The sequence below is a fragment of the Bufo gargarizans genome, chromosome 6 (assembly GCF_014858855.1).
Source record: "Bufo gargarizans isolate SCDJY-AF-19 chromosome 6, ASM1485885v1, whole genome shotgun sequence".
In the NCBI taxonomy this organism is placed as follows: domain Eukaryota; kingdom Metazoa; phylum Chordata; class Amphibia; order Anura; family Bufonidae; genus Bufo; species Bufo gargarizans.
Genome location: NC_058085.1, coordinates 211,533,121 through 211,553,685, shown reverse-complemented (window position 1 = coordinate 211,553,685; position 20,565 = coordinate 211,533,121). Strand labels below are relative to the sequence as shown.

The window sequence follows — 20,565 nt, the reverse complement described above, 5'->3', positions numbered from 1 at the left end:
CAGGTGCCTGGTCATGCAGGTTGTGCTCAGGTTCAGAACGTTAATGCCTCGCTTCAGGCTCTGATGGCACAGCGTGCAAACCACTCGGGTCTTGTCGTCAGCACATTGTTTGAAGAAGTGCCATGCCAGGGAACTCCTTGAAGCTGCCTTTGGGGTGCTCGGTCCCAGATGGCGGCGGTCAGTAGCAGGCGGAGTCTCTTGGCGGCGGGTGTTCTGCTTTTGCCCACTGCTCCCTCTTTTGCTACGCTGTTGGCTCGGTCTCACCACTGCCTCTTCCTCCGAACTGTGAAAGTCAGTGGCACGACCCTTATTCCATGTGGGGTCTAGGACCTCATCGTCCCCTGCATCGTCTTCCACCCAGTCTTGATCCCTGACCTCCTGTTCAGTCTGCACACTGCAGAAAGACGCAGCAGTTGGCACCTGTGTTTCGTCATCATCAGAGACATGCTGAGGTGGTATTCCCATGTCCTCATCATCAGGAAACATAAGTGGTTGTGCGTCAGTGCATTCTATGTCTTTCAACCGCTGGGGAAGGGCTAGGTGGATGCCCTTGGGAAACCCTGCCAGCGGAGTCTTCAAACAGCATAAGAGACTGCTGCATAACTTGAGGCTGAGACAGTTTCCCTGGTATGCATGGGGGTGATGTGACAGACTGATGGGGTTGGTTTTTAGGCGCCATCTGTGCGCTTTCTGCAGAAGACTGGGTGGGAGATAATGTGAACGTGCTGGATCCACTGTCGGCCACCCAATTGACTAATGCCTGTACCTGCTCAGGCCTTACCATCCTTAGAACGGCATTGGGCCCCACCATATATCGCTGTAAATTCTGGCGGCTACTGGGACCTGAGGTAGTTGGTACACTAGGACGTGTGGATGTGGCAGAACGGCCACGTCCTCTCCCAGCACCAGAGGGTCCACTAACACCACCACGACCATGTCCACGTCCGCGTCCCTTACTAGATGTTTTTCTCATTGTTATGGTTCACCACAACAACAAATATATTATTTGGCCCAATGTATTGTATTCAAATTCAGCGGGATATAAATTTGAGGCCTAGTATTTAGGCGCTGGGTGACCGGTATGGATTTACTAACAGAATTAGACTTGGAAATGCACAGTAGCGTGTGTGTGAAGTTATTCTGAATGACCCTATGTGCACCTTGAATATTATATACCCTTTTTGGGATAGATTTCAAATAGCTCTGATATAGCAGGAACCACTAAATTATGAAATTGCTAAATTGGGAATTGTACTTCAACCCAGAACAAAAAATGTGCTTTGACGGACACTAAATAACTTTCCCAGCTACAACAGGACAGCGGTAACGAGAGATTTAGCGGGAAATAAATTTGAGGCCTAGTATTTAGGCGCTGGGTGACCGGTATGGATTTAGTGACAGAATTAGACTTGGAAATGCACAGTAGCGTGTGTGTGAAGTTATTCTGAATGACCCTATGTGCACCTTGAATATTATATACCCTTTTTGGGATAGATTTCAAATAGCTCTGATATAGCAGGAACCACTAAATTATGAAATTGCTAAATTGGGAATTGTACTTCAACCCAGAACAAAAAATGTGCTTTGACGGACACTAAATAACTTTCCCAGCTACAACAGGACAGCGGTAACGAGAGATTTAGCGGGATATAAATTTGAGGCCTAGTATTTAGGCGCTGGGTGACCGGTATGGATTTAGTGACAGAATTAGACTTGGAAATGCACAGAAGCGTGTGTGTGAAGTTATTCTGAATGACCCTATGTGCACCTTGAATATTATATACCCTTTTTGGGATAGATTTCAAATAGCTCTGATATAGCAGGAACCACTAAATTATGAAATTGCTAAATTGGGAATTGTACTTCAACCCAGAACAAAAAATGTGCTTTGACGGACACTAAATAACTTTCCCAGCTACAACAGGACAGCGGTAACGAGAGATTTAGCGGGATATAAATTTGAGGCCTAGTATTTAGGCGCTGGGTGACCGGTATGGATTTAGTGACAGAATTAGACTTGGAAATGCACAGAAGCGTGTGTGTGAAGTTATTCTGAATGACCCTATGTGCACCTTGAATATTATATACCCTTTTTGGGATAGATTTCAAATAGCTCTGATATAGCAGGAACCACTAAATTATGAAATTGCTAAATTAGGAATTGTACTTCAACCCAGAACAAAAAATGTGCTTTGACGGACACTAAATAACTTTCCCAGCTACAACAGGACAGCGGTAACGAGAGATTTAGCGGGATATAAATTTGAGGCCTAGTATTTAGGCGCTGGGTGACCGGTATGGATTTAGTGACAGAATTAGACTTGGAAATGCACAGAAGCGTGTGTGTGAAGTTATTCTGAATGACCCTATGTGCACCTTGAATATTATATACCCTTTTTGGGATGGATTTCAAATAGCTCTGATATAGCAGGAACCACTAAATTATGAAATTGCTAAATTGGGAATTGTACTTCAACCCAGAACAAAAAATGTGCTTTGACGGACACTAAATAACTTTCCCAGCTACAACAGGACAGCGGTAACGAGAGATTTAGCGGGATATAAATTTGAGGCCTAGTATTTAGGCGCTGGGTGACCGGTATGGATTTAGTGACAGAATTAGACTTGGAAATGCACAGAAGCGTGTGTGTGAAGTTATTCTGAATGACCCTATGTGCACCTTGAATATTATATACCCTTTTTGGGATAGATTTCAAATAGCTCTGATATAGCAGGAACCACTAAATTATGAAATTGCTAAATTGGGAATTGTACTTCAACCCAGAACAAAAATGTGCTTTGACGGACACTAAATAACTTTCCCAGCTACAACAGGACAGCGGTAACGAGAGATTTAGCGGGATATAAATTTGAGGCCTAGTATTTAGGCGCTGGGTGACCGGTATGGATTTAGTGACAGAATTAGACTTGGAAATGCACAGAAGCGTGTGTGTGAAGTTATTCTGAATGACCCTATGTGCACCTTGAATATTATATACCCTTTTTGGGATAGATTTCAAATAGCTCTGATATAGCAGGAACCACTAAATTATGAAATTGCTAAATTGGGAATTGTACTTCAACCCAGAACAAAAAATGTGCTTTGACGGACACTAAATAACTTTCCCAGCTACAACAGGACAGCGGTAACGAGAGATTTAGCGGGATATAAATTTGAGGCCTAGTATTTAGGCGCTGGGTGACCGGTATGGATTTAGTGACAGAATTAGACTTGGAAATGCACAGAAGCGTGTGTGTGAAGTTATTCTGAATGACCCTATGTGCACCTTGAATATTATATACCCTTTTTGGGATAGATTTCAAATAGCTCTGATATAGCAGGAACCACTAAATTATGAAATTGCTAAATTGGGAATTGTACTTCAACCCAGAACAAAAAATGTGCTTTGACGGACACTAAATAACTTTCCCAGCTACAACAGGACAGCGGTAACGAGAGATTTAGCGGGATATAAATTTGAGGCCTAGTATTTAGGCGCTGGGTGACCGGTATGGATTTAGTGACAGAATTAGACTTGGAAATGCACAGAAGCGTGTGTGTGAAGTTATTCTGAATGACCCTATGTGCACCTTGAATATTATATACCCTTTTTGGGATAGATTTCAAATAGCTCTGATATAGCAGGAACCACTAAATTATGAAATTGCTAAATTGGGAATTGTACTTCAACCCAGAACAAAAAATGTGCTTTGACGGACACTAAATAACTTTCCCAGCTACAACAGGACAGCGGTAACGAGAGATTTAGCGGGATATAAATTTGAGGCCTAGTATTTAGGCGCTGGGTGACCGGTATGGATTTAGTGACAGAATTAGACTTGGAAATGCACAGAAGCGTGTGTGTGAAGTTATTCTGAATGACCCTATGTGCACCTTGAATATTATATACCCTTTTTGGGATAGATTTCAAATAGCTCTGATATAGCAGGAACCACTAAATTATGAAATTGCTAAATTGGGAATTGTACTTCAACCCAGAACAAAAAATGTGCTTTGACGGACACTAAATAACTTTCCCAGCTACAACAGGACAGCGGTAACGAGAGATTTAGCGGGATATAAATTTGAGGCCTAGTATTTAGGCGCTGGGTGACCGGTATGGATTTAGTGACAGAATTAGACTTGGAAATGCACAGAAGCGTGTGTGTGAAGTTATTCTGAATGACCCTATGTGCACCTTGAATATTATATACCCTTTTTGGGATAGATTTCAAATAGCTCTGATATAGCAGGAACCACTAAATTATGAAATTGCTAAATTGGGAATTGTATTTCAACCCAGAACAAAAAATGTGCTTTGACGGACACTAAATATCTTGCCCAGCAACAACAGTACAGCGGTAACGAGAGATTTAGCGGGATATAAATTTGAGGCCTAGTATTTAGGCGCTGGGTGACAGGTATGGATTTAGTGACAGAATTAGACTGGGATATGCACAGTAGCGTATGTGTGTGTGAAGTTATTCTGAATGACCCTATGTGCACCTTGAATATTATATACCCTTTTAGGGATAGATTTCAAATAGCTCTGATATAGCAGAAACCACTAAATTATGAAATTGCTAAATTGGGAATTGTATTTCAACCCAGAACAAAAAATGTGCTTTGACGGACACTAAATAACTTTCCCAGCCACAACAGGACAGCGGTAACGAGAGATTTAGCGGGATATAAATTTGAGGCCTAGTATTTAGGCGCTGGGTGACAGGTATGGGTTTAGTGACAGAATTAGACTTGGAAATGCACAGTAGCGGGTGTGTGTGAAGTTATTCTGAATGACCCTATGTGCACCTTTAATATGATCTACCCTTTTAGGGATAGATTTCAAATAGCTCTGATATAGCAGAAACCACTAAATTATGAAATTGCTAAATTGGGAATTGTATTTCAACCCAGAACAAAAAATGTGCTTTGACGGACACTAAATAACTTTCCCAGCCACAACAGGACAGCGGTAACGAGAGATTTAGCGGGATATAAATTTGAGGCCTAGTATTTAGGCGCTGGGTGACAGGTATGGGTTTAGTGACAGAATTAGACTTGGAAATGCACAGTAGCGGGTGTGTGTGAAGTTATTCTGAATGACCCTATGTGCACCTTCAATATGATCTACCCTTTTAGGGATAGATTTCAAATAGCTCTGATATAGCAGAAACCACTAAATTATGAAATTGCTAAATTGGGAATTGTATTTCAACCCAGAACAAAAAATGTGCTTTGACGGACACTAAATAACTTTCCCAGCCACAACAGGACAGCGGTAACGAGAGATTTAGCAGGATATAAATTTGAGGCCTAGTATTTAGGCGCTGGGTGACAGGTATGGGTTTAGTGACAGAATTAGACTTGGAAATACACAGTAGCGGGTGTGTGTGAAGTTATTCTGAATGACCCAATGTGCACCTTGAATATTATATACCCTTTTAGGGATAGATTTCAAATAGCTCTGATATAGCAGAAACCACTAAATTATGAAATTGCTAAATTGGGAATTGTATTTCAACCCAGAACAAAAAATGTGCTTTGACGGACACTAAATAACTTTCCCAGCCACAACAGGACAGCGGTAACGAGAGATTTAGCAGGATATAAATTTGAGGCCTAGTATTTAGGCGCTGGGTGACAGGTATGGGTTTAGTGACAGAATTGGACTTGGAAATACACAGTAGCGGGTGTGTGTGAAGTTATTCTGAATGACCCAATGTGCACCTTGAATATTATATATAGGGATGAGCGAACTCGAACTGTATAGTTCGGGTTCGTACCGAATTTTGGGGTGTCCGTGACACGGACCCGAACCCGGACATTTTCGTAAAAGTCCGGGTTCGGGTTCGGTGTTCGTCGCTTTCTTCGCGCTTTTGTGACGCTTTCTTGGCGCTTTTTGAAAGGCTGCAAAGCAGCCAATCAACAAGCGTCATACTACTTGCCCCAAGAGGCCATCACAGCCATGCCTACTATTGGCATGGCTGTGATTGGCCAGAGCACCATGTGACCCAGCCTCTATTTAAGCTGGAGTCACATAGCGCCGCCCGTCACTCTGCTCTGATTAGCGTAGGGAGAGGTTGCGGCTGCGACAGTAGGGCGAGATTAGGCAGATTAACTCCTCCAAAGGACTTGATTAACTGATCGATCTGCAGCTGTGGATCATTGAGCTGCTGATCCTCAATTGCTCACTGTTTTTAGGCTGCCCAGACCGTTTGTCAGTCACATTTTTCTGGGGTGATCGGCGGCCATTTTGTGTCTTGTGGTGTGCCAGCACAAGCTGCGACCAAGTGCATTTAACCCTCAATGGTGTGGTTGTTTTTTGGCTAAAGCCTACATCAGGGTGAAGCTGTCACACCAAGTGCATTTAACCAGCAATAGTCTGTTCATTTTTTGGCCATATACAAAATCAGGGGCAAGCTGCGCCTGTCACCAAGTGCATTTAACCCTCAATGGTGTGGTTGTTTTTTGGCTAAAGCCTACATCAGGGTGAAGCTGTCACACCAAGTGCATTTAACCAGCAATAGTCTGTTCATTTTTTGGCCATATACTAAATCAGGGGCAAGCTGCGCCTGTCACCAAGTGCATTTAACCCTCAATGGTGTGGTTGTTTTTTGGCTAAAGCCTACATCAGGGTGAAGCTGTCACACCAAGTGCATTTAACCAGCAATAGTCTGTTTATTTTTTGGCCATATCCCAGTCTAATTCTGTCACTAAATCCATACCGGTCACCCAGCGCCTAAATACTAGGCCTCAAATTTATATCCCGCTAAATCTGTCCTTAGTGCTGTAGCTGGGCGAGTTATTTAGTGTCCGTTCAAGCACATTTCTTGTTCTGGGTTGAAATACAATTCCCAATTTAGCAATTTCATAATTTAGTGGTTTCTGCTATATCAGAGCTATTTGAAATCTATCCCTAAAAGGGTATATAATATTCAAGGTGCACATTGGGTCATTCAGAATAACTTCACACACACCCGCTACTGTGTATTTCCAAGTCTAATTCTGGCACTAAACCCATACCTGTCACCCAGCGCCTAAATACTAGGCCTCAAATTTATATCCAGCTAAATCTGTCCCTAGTGCTGTAGCTGGGCGAGTTATTTAGTGTCCGTTCAAGCACATTTCTTCTTCTGGGTTGAAATACAATTCCCAATTTAGCAATTTCATAATTTAGTGGTTTCTGCTATATCAGAGCTATTTGAAATCTATCCCTAAAAGGGAATATAATATTCAAGGTGCACATTGGGTCATTCAGAATAACTTCACACACACCCGCTACTGTGTATTTCCAAGTCTAATTCTGGCACTAAACCCATACCTGTCACCCAGCGCCTAAATACTAGGCCTCAAATTTATATCCCGCTAAATCTGTCCTTAGTGCTGTAGCTGGGCGAGTTATTTAGTGTCCGTTCAAGCACATTTCTTGTTCTGGGTTGAAATACAATTCCCAATTTAGCAATTTCATAATTTAGTGGTTTCTGCTATATCAGAGCTATTTGAAATCTATCCCTAAAAGGGTATATAATATTCAAGGTGCACATTGGGTCATTCAGAATAACTTCACACACACCCGCTACTGTGTATTTCCAAGTCTAATTCTGGCACTAAACCCATACCTGTCACCCAGCGCCTAAATACTAGGCCTCAAATTTATATCCAGCTAAATCTGTCCCTAGTGCTGTAGCTGGGCGAGTTATTTAGTGTCCGTTCAAGCACATTTCTTGTTCTGGGTTGAAATACAATTCCCAATTTAGCAATTTCATAATTTAGTGGTTTCTGCTATATCAGAGCTATTTGAAATCTATCCCTAAAAGGGTATATAATATTCAAGGTGCACATTGGGTCATTCAGAATAACTTCACACACACCCGCTACTGTGTATTTCCAAGTCTAATTCTGGCACTAAACCCATACCTGTCACCCAGCGCCTAAATACTAGGCCTCAAATTTATATCCCGCTAAATCTGTCCTTAGTGCTGTAGCTGGGCGAGTTATTTAGTGTCCGTTCAAGCACATTTCTTGTTCTGGGTTGAAATACAATTCCCAATTTAGCAATTTCATAATTTAGTGGTTTCTGCTATATCAGAGCTATTTGAAATCTATCCCTAAAAGGGTATATAATATTCAAGGTGCACATTGGGTCATTCAGAATAACTTCACACACACCCGCTACTGTGTATTTCCAAGTCTAATTCTGTCACTAAACCCATACCTGTCACCCAGCGCCTAAATACTAGGCCTCAAATTTATATCCCGCTAAATCTGTCCCTAGTGCTGTAGCTGGGCGAGTTATTTAGTGTCCGTTCAAGCACATTTCTTGTTCTGGGTTGAAATACAATTCCCAATTTAGCAATTTCATAATTTAGTGGTTTCTGCTATATCAGAGCTATTTGAAATCTATCCCTAAAAGGGTATATAATATTCAAGGTGCACATTGGGTCATTCAGAATAACTTCACACACACCCGCTACTGTGTATTTCCAAGTCTAAATCTGGCACTAAACCCATACCTGTCACCCAGCGCCTAAATACTAGGCCTCAAATTTATATCCAGCTAAATCTGTCCCTAGTGCTGTAGCTGGGCGAGTTATTTAGTGTCCGTTCAAGCACATTTCTTGTTCTGGGTTGAAATACAATTCCCAATTTAGCAATTTCATAATTTAGTGGTTTCTGCTATATCAGAGCTATTTGAAATCTATCCCTAAAAGGGTATATAATATTCAAGGTGCACATTGGGTCATTCAGAATAACTTCACACACACCCGCTACTGTGTATTTCCAAGTCTAATTCTGGCACTAAACCCATACCTGTCACCCAGCGCCTAAATACTAGGCCTCAAATTTATATCCAGCTAAATCTGTCCCTAGTGCTGTAGCTGGGCGAGTTATTTAGTGTCCGTTCAAGCACATTTCTTGTTCTGGGTTGAAATACAATTCCCAATTTAGCAATTTCATAATTTAGTGGTTTCTGCTATATCAGAGCTATTTGAAATCTATCCCTAAAAGGGTATATAATATTCAAGGTGCACATTGGGTCATTCAGAATAACTTCACACACACCCGCTACTGTGTATTTCCAAGTCTAATTCTGGCACTAAACCCATACCTGTCACCCAGCGCCTAAATACTAGGCCTCAAATTTATATCCCGCTAAATCTGTCCTTAGTGCTGTAGCTGGGCGAGTTATTTAGTGTCCGTTCAAGCACATTTCTTGTTCTGGGTTGAAATACAATTCCCAATTTAGCAATTTCATAATTTAGTGGTTTCTGCTATATCAGAGCTATTTGAAATCTATCCCTAAAAGGGTATATAATATTCAAGGTGCACATAGGGTCATTCAGAATAACTTCACACACCCGCTACTGTGCATTTCCAAATCTAATTCTGTCACTAAACCCATACCTGTCACCCAGCGCCTAAATACTAGGCCTCAAATTTATATCCCGCTAAATCTCTCGTTACCGCTGTCCTGTTGTGGCTGGGAAAGTTATTTAGTGTCCGTCAAAGCACATTTTTTGTTCTGGGTTGAAATACAATTCCCAATTTAGCAATTTCATAATTTAGTCGTTTCTGCTATATCAGAGCTATTTGAAATCTATCCCTAAAAGGGTAGATCATATTGAAGGTGCACATAGGGTCATTCAGAATAACTTCACACACACGCTTCTGTGCATTTCCAAGTCTAATTCTGTCACTAAATCCATACCGGTCACCCAGCGCCTAAATACTAGGCCTCAAATTTATATCCCGCTGAATTTGAATACAATACATTGGGCCAAATAATATATTTGTTGTTGTGGTGAACCATAACAATGAGAAAAACATCTAGTAAGGGACGCGGACGTGGACATGGTCGTGGTGGTGTTAGTGGACCCTCTGGTGCTGGGAGAGGACGTGGCCGTTCTGCCACATCCACACGTCCTAGTGTACCAACTACCTCAGGTCCCAGTAGCCGCCAGAATTTACAGCGATATATGGTGGGGCCCAATGCCGTTCTAAGGATGGTAAGGCCTGAGCAGGTACAGGCATTAGTCAATTGGGTGGCCGACAGTGGATCCAGCACGTTCACATTATCTCCCACCCAGTCTTCTGCAGAAAGCGCACAGATGGCGCCTGAAAACCAACCCCATCAGTCTGTCACATCACCCCCATGCATACCAGGGAAACTGTCTCAGCCTCAAGTTATGCAGCAGTCTCTTATGCTGTTTGAAGACTCCGCTGGCAGGGTTTCCCAAGGGCATCCACCTAGCCCTTCCCCAGCGGTGAAAGACATAGAATGCACTGACGCACAACCACTTATGTTTCCTGATGATGAGGACATGGGAATACCACCTCAGCATGTCTCTGATGATGACGAAACACAGGTGCCAACTGCTGCGTCTTTCTGCAGTGTGCAGACTGAACAGGAGGTCAGGGATCAAGACTGGGTGGAAGACGATGCAGGGGACGATGAGGTCCTAGACCCCACATGGAATGAAGGTCGTGCCACTGACTTTCACAGTTCGGAGGAAGAGGCAGTGGTGAGACCGAGCCAACAGCGTAGCAAAAGAGGGAGCAGTGGGCAAAAGCAGAACACCCGCCGCCAAGAGACTCCGCCTGCTACTGACCGCCGCCATCTGGGACCGAGCACCCCAAAGGCAGCTTCAAGGAGTTCCCTGGCATGGCACTTCTTCAAACAATGTGCTGACGACAAGACCCGAGTGGTTTGCACGCTGTGCCATCAGAGCCTGAAGCGAGGCATTAACGTTCTGAACCTGAGCACAACCTGCATGACCAGGCACCTGCATGCAAAGCATGAACTGCAGTGGAGTAAACACCTTAAAACCAAGGAAGTCACTCAGGCTCCCCCTGCTACCTCTTCTGCTGCTGCCGCCTCGGCCTATTCTGCTGCTGCCGCCTCGGCCTCTTCCTCCGCCTCTGGAGGAACGTTGGCACCTGCCGCCCAGCAAACAGGGGATGTACCACCAACACCACCACCACCACCTCCGTCACCAAGCGTCTCAACCATGTCACACGCCAGCGTTCAGCTCTCCATCTCACAAACATTTGATAGAAAGCGTAAATTCCCACCTAGCCACCCTCGATCCCTGGCCCTGAATGCCAGCATTTCTAAACTACTGGCCTATGAAATGCTGTCATTTAGGCTGGTGGACACAGACAGCTTCAAACAGCTCATGTCGCTTGCTGTCCCACAGTATGTTGTTCCCAGCCGGCACTACTTCTCCAAGAGAGCCGTGCCTTCCCTGCACAACCAAGTATCCGATAAAATCAAGTGTGCACTGCGCAACGCCATCTGTGGCAAGGTCCACCTAACCACAGATACGTGGACCAGTAAGCACGGCCAGGGACGCTATATCTCCCTAACTGCACACTGGGTAAATGTAGTGGCAGCTGGGCCCCAGGCGGAGAGCTGTTTGGCGCACGTCCTTCCGCCGCCAAGGATCGCAGGGCAACATTCTTTGCCTCCTGTTGCCACCTCCTCCTTCTCGGCTTCCTCCTCCTCTTCTTCCACCTGCTCATCCAGTCAGCCACACACCTTCACCACCAACTTCAGCACAGCCCGGGGTAAACGTCAGCAGGCCATTCTGAAACTCATATGTTTGGGGGACAGGCCCCACACCGCACAGGAGTTGTGGCGGGGTATAGAACAACAGACCGACGAGTGGTTGCTGCCGGTGAGCCTCAAGCCCGGCCTGGTGGTGTGTGATAATGGGCGAAATCTCGTTGCAGCTCTGGGACTAGCCAATTTGACGCACATCCCTTGCTTGGCGCATGTGCTGAATTTGGTGGTGCAGAAGTTCATTCACAACTACCCCGACATGTCAGAGCTGCTGCATAAAGTGCGGGCCGTCTGTTCGCGCTTCCGGCGTTCACATTCTGCTGCTGCTCGCCTGTCTGCGCTACAGCGTAACTTCGGCCTTCCCGCTCACCGCCTCATATGCGACGTGCCCACCAGGTGGAACTCCACCTTGCACATGCTGGACAGACTGTGCGAGCAGCAGCAGGCCATAGTGGAGTTTCAGCTGCAGCACGCACGGGTCAGTCGCACTACAGAACAGCACCACTTCACCACCAATGACTGGGCCTCCATGCGAGACCTGTGTGCCCTGTTGCGCTGTTTCGAGTACTCCACCAACATGGCCAGTGGCGATGACACCGTTATCAGCGTTACAATACCACTTCTATGTCTCCTTGAGAAAACACTTAGGGCGATGATGGAAGAGGAGGTGGCCCAGGAGGAGGAGGAGGAGGAGGAGGAAGAGGGGTCATTTTTAGCACTTTCAGGCCAGTCTCTTCGAAGTGACTCAGAGGGAGGTTTTTGGCAACAGCAGAGGCCAGGTACAAATGTGGCCAGACAGGGCCCACTACTGGAGGACGAGGAGGACGAGGATGAGGAGGAGGTGGAGGAGGATGAGGATGAAGCATGGTCACAGCGGGGTGGCACCCAACGCAGCTCGGGTCCATCACTGGTGCGTGGCTGGGGGGAAAGGCAGGACGATGACGATACGCCTCCCACAGAGGACAGCTTGTCCTTACCCCTGGGCAGCCTGGCACACATGAGCGACTACATGCTGCAGTGCCTGCGCAACGACAGCAGAGTTGCCCACATTTTAACCTGTGCGGACTACTGGGTTGCCACCCTGCTGGATCCACGCTACAAAGACAATGTGCCCACCTTACTTCCTGCACTGGAGCGTGATAGGAAGATGCGCGAGTACAAGCGCACGTTGGTAGACGCGCTACTGAGAGCATTCCCAAATGTCACAGGGGAACAAGTGGAAGCCCAAGGCCAAGGCAGAGGAGGAGCAAGAGGTCGCCAAGGCAGCTGTGTCACGGCCAGCTCCTCTGAGGGCAGGGTTAGCATGGCAGAGATGTGGAAAACTTTTGTCAACACGCCACAGCTAACTGCACCACCACCTGATACGCAACGTGTTAGCAGGAGGCAACATTTCACTAACATGGTGGAACAGTACGTGTGCACACCCCTCCACGTACTGACTGATGGTTCGGCCCCATTCAACTTCTGGGTCTCTAAATTGTCCACGTGGCCAGAGCTAGCCTTTTATGCCTTGGAGGTGCTGGCCTGCCCGGCAGCCAGCGTTTTGTCTGAACGTGTATTCAGCACGGCAGGGGGCGTCATTACAGACAAACGCAGCCGCCTGTCTACAGCCAATGTGGACAAGCTGACGTTCATAAAAATGAACCAGGCATGGATCCCACAGGACCTGTCCGTCCCTTGTCCAGATTAGACATTAACTACCTCCCCATAACCATATATTATTGGACTCCAGGGCACTTCCTCATTCAATCCTATTTTTATTTTCATTTTACCATTATATTGCGAGGCTACCCAAAGTTGAATGAACCTCTCCTCTGCCTGTGTGCTAGGCCTAAATATATGCCAATGGACTGTTGCAGTGGTGGCTGACGTGAAGCCTCATTCTCTGCTATGACATGCAGACTGATTCTCTGCTGACATGAAGACAGATTCTCTGTTACGGGACCTCCCTCCTCTGCCTGGGTGCTGGGCCTAAATATATGCCAATGGACTGTTGCAGTGGTGGCTGACATGAAGCCTGATTCTCTGCTATGACATGCAGACTAATTCTCTGCTGACATGAAGCCAGATTGTCTGTTACGGGACCTCTCTCCTCTGCCTGGGTGCTGGGCCTAAATTTATGACAATGGACTGTTGCAGTGGTGGCTGACGTGAAGCCTGATTCTCTGCTATGACATGCAGACTGATTCTCTGCTGACATGAAGCCAGATTGTCTGTTACGGGACCTCTCTGCTCTGCCTGTGTGCTAGGCCTAAATATATGCCAATGGACTGTTGCAGTGGTGGCTGACGTGAAGCCTCATTCTCTGCTATGACATGCTGACTGATTCTCTGCTGACATGAAGCCAGATTGTCTGTTACGGGACCTCTCTGCTCTGCCTGTGTGCTAGGCCTAAATATATGCCAATGGACTGTTGCAGTGGTGGGTGACGTGAAGCCTCATTCTCTGCTATGACATGCAGACTGATTCTCTGCTGACATGAAGCCAGATTGTCTGTTACGGGACCTCTCTGCTCTGCCTGTGTGCTAGGCCTAAATATATGCCAATGGACTGTTGCAGTGGTGGGTGACGTGAAGCCTCATTCTCTGCTATGACATGCAGACTGATTCTCTGCTGACATGAAGACAGATTCTCTGTTACGGGACCTCCCTCCTCTGCCTGGGTGCTGGGCCTAAATATATGCCAATGGACTGTTGCAGTGGTGGCTGACATGAAGCCTGATTCTCTGCTATGACATGCAGACTAATTCTCTGCTGACATGAAGCCAGATTGTCTGTTACGGGACCTCTCTCCTCTGCCTGGGTGCTGGGCCTAAATTTATGACAATGGACTGTTGCAGCTGACGTGAAGCCTGATTCTCTGCTATGACATGCAGACTGATTCTCTGCTGACATGAAGCCAGATTGTCTGTTACGGGACCTCTCTGCTCTGCCTGTGTGCTAGGCCTAAATATATGCCAATGGACTGTTGCAGTGGTGGCTGACGTGAAGCCTCATTCTCTGCTATGACATGCAGACTGATTCTCTGCTGACATGAAGCCAGATTGTCTGTTACGGGACCTCTCTGCTCTGCCTGTGTGCTAGGCCTAAATATATGCCAATGGACTGTTGCAGTGGTGGGTGACGTGAAGCCTCATTCTCTGCTATGACATGCAGACTGATTCTCTGCTGACATGAAGCCAGATTCTCTGTTACGGGACCTCTCTCCTCTGCCTGTGTGTGTGCTGGGCCTAAATATATGCCAATGGACTGTTGCAGTGGTGGCTGACGTGAAGCCTGATTCTCTGCTATGACATGCAGACTGATTCTCTGCTGACATGAAGCCAGATTGTCTGTTACGGGACCTCTCTCCTCTGCCTGTGTGTGTGCTGGGCCTAAATATATGCCAATGGACTGTTGCAGTGGTGGCTGACGTGAAGCCTCATTCTCTGCTATGACATGCAGACTAATTCTCTGCTGACATGAAGACAGATTCTCTGTTACGGGACCTCTCTCCTCTGCCTGGGTGCCGGGGCCTAAATATCTGAGAATGGACTGTTCCAGTGGTGGGTGACGGGAAGCCAGATTCTCTGCTATGGAACCTCTCTCCAATTGATTTTGGTTAATTTTTATTTATTTAATTTTTATTTTAATTCATTTCCCTATCCACATTTGTTTGCAGGGGATTTACCTACATGTTGCTGCCTTTTGCAGCCCTCTAGCTCTTTCCTGGGCTGTTTTACAGCCTTTTTAGTGCCGAAAAGTTCGGGTCCCCATTGACTTCAATGGGGTTCGGGTTCGGGACGAAGTTCGGATCGGGTTCGGATCCCGAACCCGAACATTTCCGGGATGTTCGGCCGAACTTCTCGAACCCGAACATCCAGGTGTTCGCTCAACTCTAATTATATACCCTTTTAGGGATAGATTTCAAATAGCTCTGATATAGCAGAAACCACTAAATTATGAAATTGCTAAATTGGGAATTGTATTTCAACCCAGAACAAAAAATGTGCTTTGACGGACACTAAATAACTTTCCCAGCCACAACAGGACAGCGGTAACGAGAGATTTAGCGGGATATAAATCTGAGGCCTAGTATTTAGGCGCTGGGTGACAGGTATGGGTTTAGTGACAGAATTAGACTTGGAAATGCACAGTAGCGGGTGTGTGTGAAGTTATTCTGAATGACCCTATGTGCACCTTGAATATTATATACCCTTTTAGGGATAGATTTCAAATAGCTCTGATATAGCAGGAACCACTAAATTATGAAATTGCTAAATTGGGAATTGTACTTCAACCCAGAACAAAAAATGTGCTTTGACGGACACTAAATAACTTTCCCAGCCACAACAGGACAGCGGTAACGAGAGATTTAGCAGGATATAAATTTGAGGCCTAGTATTTAGGCGCTGGGTGACCGGTATGGATTTAGTGACAGAATTAGACTGGGATATGGCCAAAAAATAACCACACTATTGCTGGTTAAATGCACTTGGTGACGGGCGCAGCTTGCCCCTGATGTAGTATATGGCCAAAAAATGAACAGACTATTGCTGGTTAAATGCACTTGGTGTCACAGCTTGACCAACCACACTACTGAGGGTTAAATGCACTTGGTGACGGGCGCAGCTTGCCCCTGATGTAGTATATGGCCAAAAAATAAACAGACTATTGCTGGTTAAATGCACTTGGTGTGACAGCTTCACCCTGATGTAGGCTTTAGCCAAAAAACAACCACACCATTGAGGGTTAAATGCACTTGGTGACAGGCGCAGCTTGCCCCTGATGTAGTATATGGCCAAAAAATGAACAGACTATTGCTGGTTAAATGCACTTGGTGTGACAGCTTCACCCTGATGTAGGCTTTAGCCAAAAAACAACCACACCATTGAGGGTTAAATGCACTTGGTGACAGGCGCAGCTTGCCCCTGATGTAGTATATGGCCAAAAAATGAACAGACTATTGCTGGTTAAATGCACTTGGTGTGACAGCTTCACCCTGATGTAGGCTTTAGCCAAAAAACAACCACACCATTGAGGGTTAAATGCACTTGGTGACAGGCGCAGCTTGCCCCTGATGTAGTATATGGCCAAAAAATGAACAGACTATTGCTGGTTAAATGCACTTGGTGTGACAGCTTCACCCTGATGTAGGCTTTAGCCAAAAAACAACCACACCATTGAGGGTTAAATGCACTTGGTGACAGGCGCAGCTTGCCCCTGATGTAGTATATGGCCAAAAAATGAACAGACTATTGCTGGTTAAATGCACTTGGTGTGACAGCTTCACCCTGATGTAGGCTTTAGCCAAAAAACAACCACACCATTGAGGGTTAAATGCACTTGGTGACAGGCGCAGCTTGCCCCTGATTTAGTATATGGCCAAAAAATGAACAGACTATTGCTGGTTAAATGCACTTGGTGTGACAGCTTCACCCTGATGTAGGCTTTAGCCAAAAAACAACCACACCATTGAGGGTTAAATGCACTTGGTGATGGGCGCAGCTTGCCCCTGATTTAGTATATGGCCAAAAAATGAACAGACTATTGCTGGTTAAATGCACTTGGTGTGACAGCTTCACCCTGATGTAGGCTTTAGCCAAAAAACAACCACACCATTGAGGGTTAAATGCACTTGGTGACAGGCGCAGCTTGCCCCTGATGTAGTATATGGCCAAAAAATGAACAGACTATTGCTGGTTAAATGCACTTGGTGTGACAGCTTCACCCTGATGTAGGCTTTAGCCAAAAAACAACCACACCATTGAGGGTTAAATGCACTTGGTGACAGGCGCAGCTTGCCCCTGATTTAGTATATGGCCAAAAAATGAACAGACTATTGCTGGTTAAATGCACTTGGTGTGACAGCTTCACCCTGATGTAGGCTTTAGCCAAAAAACAACCACACCATTGAGGGTTAAATGCACTTGGTGATGGGCGCAGCTTGCCCCTGATTTAGTATATGGCCAAAAAATGAACAGACTATTGCTGGTTAAATGCACTTGGTGTGACAGCTTCACCCTGATGTAGGCTTTAGCCAAAAAACAACCACACCATTGAGGGTTAAATGCACTTGGTCGCAGCTTGGATGCACTTGGTCGCAGCACCGCACAAGACACAAAATGGCCGCCGATCACCCCATAAAAATGTGACTGACAAACGGTCTGGGCAGCCTAAAAACAGTGAGCAATTGAGGATCAGCAGCTCAATGATCCACAGCTGCAGATCGATCAGTTAATCAAGTCCTTTGGAGGAGTTAATCTGCCTAATCTCGCCCTACTGTCGCAGCTGCAACCTCTCCCTACGCTAATCAGAGCAGAGTGACGGGCGGCGCTATGTGACTCCAGCTTAAATAGAGGCTGGGTCACATGGTGCTCTGGCCAATCACAGCCATGCCAATAGTAGGCATGGCTGTGACGGCCTCTTGGGGCAAGTAGTATGACGCTTGTTGATTGGCTGCTTTGCAGCCTTTCAAAAAGCGCCAAGAAAGCGTCACAAAAGCGCCAAGAAAGCGACGAACACCGAACCCGAACCCGGACTTTTACGAAAATGTCCGGGTTCGGGTCCGTGTCACGGACACCCCAAAATTCGGTACGAACCCGAACTATACAGTTCGAGTTCGCTCATCCCTAATCATAATTAGCTGCAGATGAAAGTTCTCTCATGAGCTTTACTAAATCTTTAGTGACTGCAGTACATGTGTCCATGTTCCTTAAGATATCCTGGGATGGTCTCGTAAATTACCGCAGGTTGACATATGCTGGCATAAACTCTGATTCATATTCTTCTACTGTCTCTACCATATCACTCAAGTTCCTTTTTATACTTTCATGCTTTAGCTTTCTCCGAATGTCTTTAATGTATGATTTCCACCTATCATACATCCGGGCAAGCCTTTAATTTTTTTTACGCTGCTTCTTGCTCCAAATTTTCCAGCATCTTTGAGGTATGTTTTCTGGCACGTGATGAACGTCTTAATTCATCTGTTTGGGCTATATTTGTTTGAGGCAAGATTAATGCTGCATCAGACTCTTCTACCTCAGACAGGTTCCCTTTCTCTTCAACTTCTGCTCTATCTATCTTTGTATGCTCTAACAGTGGCATGGTAATACTAGGCTCAGACATTTTACTTTCAATGCTATCACAATCAATACAAATAATATGATGTCTTTCTCTTTAATTGCAATACTGACAAAATGCAGAAATAAAATTACTTTCACTTTAAATACTTTAGAGTCCATATACTACAAACTGTCCTTTTGTTTTTACTTTAAAGTCTCTTATTTCTGAACACAAAAATTGTCTCTTTATGCCAAAGCCTATATGCAATGAAAAGTAATAAAAGGAAACCTCTGACCTTATTCTAGAACAAATGTCAATCTTAAGGGAAACATGTATTTTCTTGATATGATGCGATGCTCTGCGCTGACTTATTAAGCTCTGTGCAGACTTGAGATGCTCTATGCAGACTTGCAATGCTTAGGATGCGCTGGCTTGAATAAGCTGCTTGAGATGTTCAGTGCTGACTTGAAATTCTATGTGCTGACTTGCGATGCACTGGCTTAGATACGCTGCTGCAGACCTTGGGCCTAGTGACGCAAAACAAGCTGGCTGCAGTTTGTGGTCTCACCATGGATATTGGTGCGGGCACTCTCGCTCTGGACTTTGGCCTCCCACCATGCGTCTCTTTCACTCTCTAGGGATCGCAGGAGGGTTGGCACTCTATCTCTGACTATTTAGCATTTGCCGTTCTGCCACTTTAAGAGTCTCCGGCCTTTTTGACTAATGCACACGTTCTATGTCATCTATGGTAGCTATGCTTAGGTGTCTTTGCTTGCTCACTCAGGGAACAGTTGCTGCACAGCGGTATATCCTGGTGCTCTGCTGCTCTAATGCGCTCTTTGCTGTGCAAGTTGAGGAGCGTTATAAATTTACCCTCCTGAGCGTAATAGTTCCACTGTGGCAAGTGCAGCACTATGAAGTGCCTTTTGCACTGTGGCATTAGAAGAATTTTGATATCTCTGACTTTTTAGTCTAACCAGACTGTCTATTACTCTGTAATTCCTTTAGTGCCGTTCTATGGAAGCAGTAGGTTTAAAGAGCACACCAAATGCTTAAAATATGTTATTTATTTACTTCAACTTTTCTTCATATATAACACTGCTGCCTCCGCAGCAAATAGTCTATGTACAAAACCCGTGTTGAAAAGATATCACAAAATGACGGTATGCATAAGATGGTGGTTCAACTGTTTAATTTTGTCATTCAACATAAAATGGTGGATATATTTCTCTCTTCAGTATCTGTACTCTCGCTTTAAGTTATTTAAGCACTTGATCTCTCTGAGAGGTATATCTGAGGTCTAACTAATAGTTCTACTACCTTGAATTTGGTCACAATTTGCAGTATGCAGTTAGCAGTAACTATTTGCAGGTTGGTTGAGTATGATCTGGTATGGTTGTATGCAATTTGTATTGCAATATGGAATTTGTTTGTCTGCAATTGTATGATTGTATGGCTAAGTGTTATCGCAAAATCTACGACACAACTTCTTCTTTTGTGTGGCTCCAAATCAATTAGAATTATAAGTATGAGCTCATACAGCTTTCTCTCTGAGACCAATGCAGGCTGGTATCATGGAAAATATCTCTCTTTATTACAGTTACATACTCTTATATAGGCAACATGAGGTAGACAAAAGGGTAGTCCTAGATGAAAGTTCATTGGCTCTGTGACAAAAAGGGAGTGGTTTACTAACTCCATTCATGAGTTGATTGGCACATTTGAAAGATAGCAACTTAACTCCTCCTTTCTTTCACTAATGAACTTAGGACAAAGAAAATGTACATGAGACTCCTAATTGAGTTTTTGCCATCTATTGGAGACAAATGTGTACTACAGGAGAAATCTTAATCTTGTCTCTCACAAATCCCTCCTTTTTGCGGTAAATAGATACAAGATGAATAAGCAATATGAGGTACTCTCCCAGCGCCCTAAACGGCGAAGAGCTGGACTTT

At 44.9% G+C, this 20,565-nt stretch overlaps 1 protein-coding gene across 1 annotated transcript in view; it reads left to right on the top strand.

Moving 5' to 3' along the window:
* The window catches only part of DRGX (dorsal root ganglia homeobox), a 420,041-nt gene that overhangs the window by 328,223 nt on the left and 71,253 nt on the right, over window positions 1-20,565 (top strand). The window lies entirely within an intron of this gene.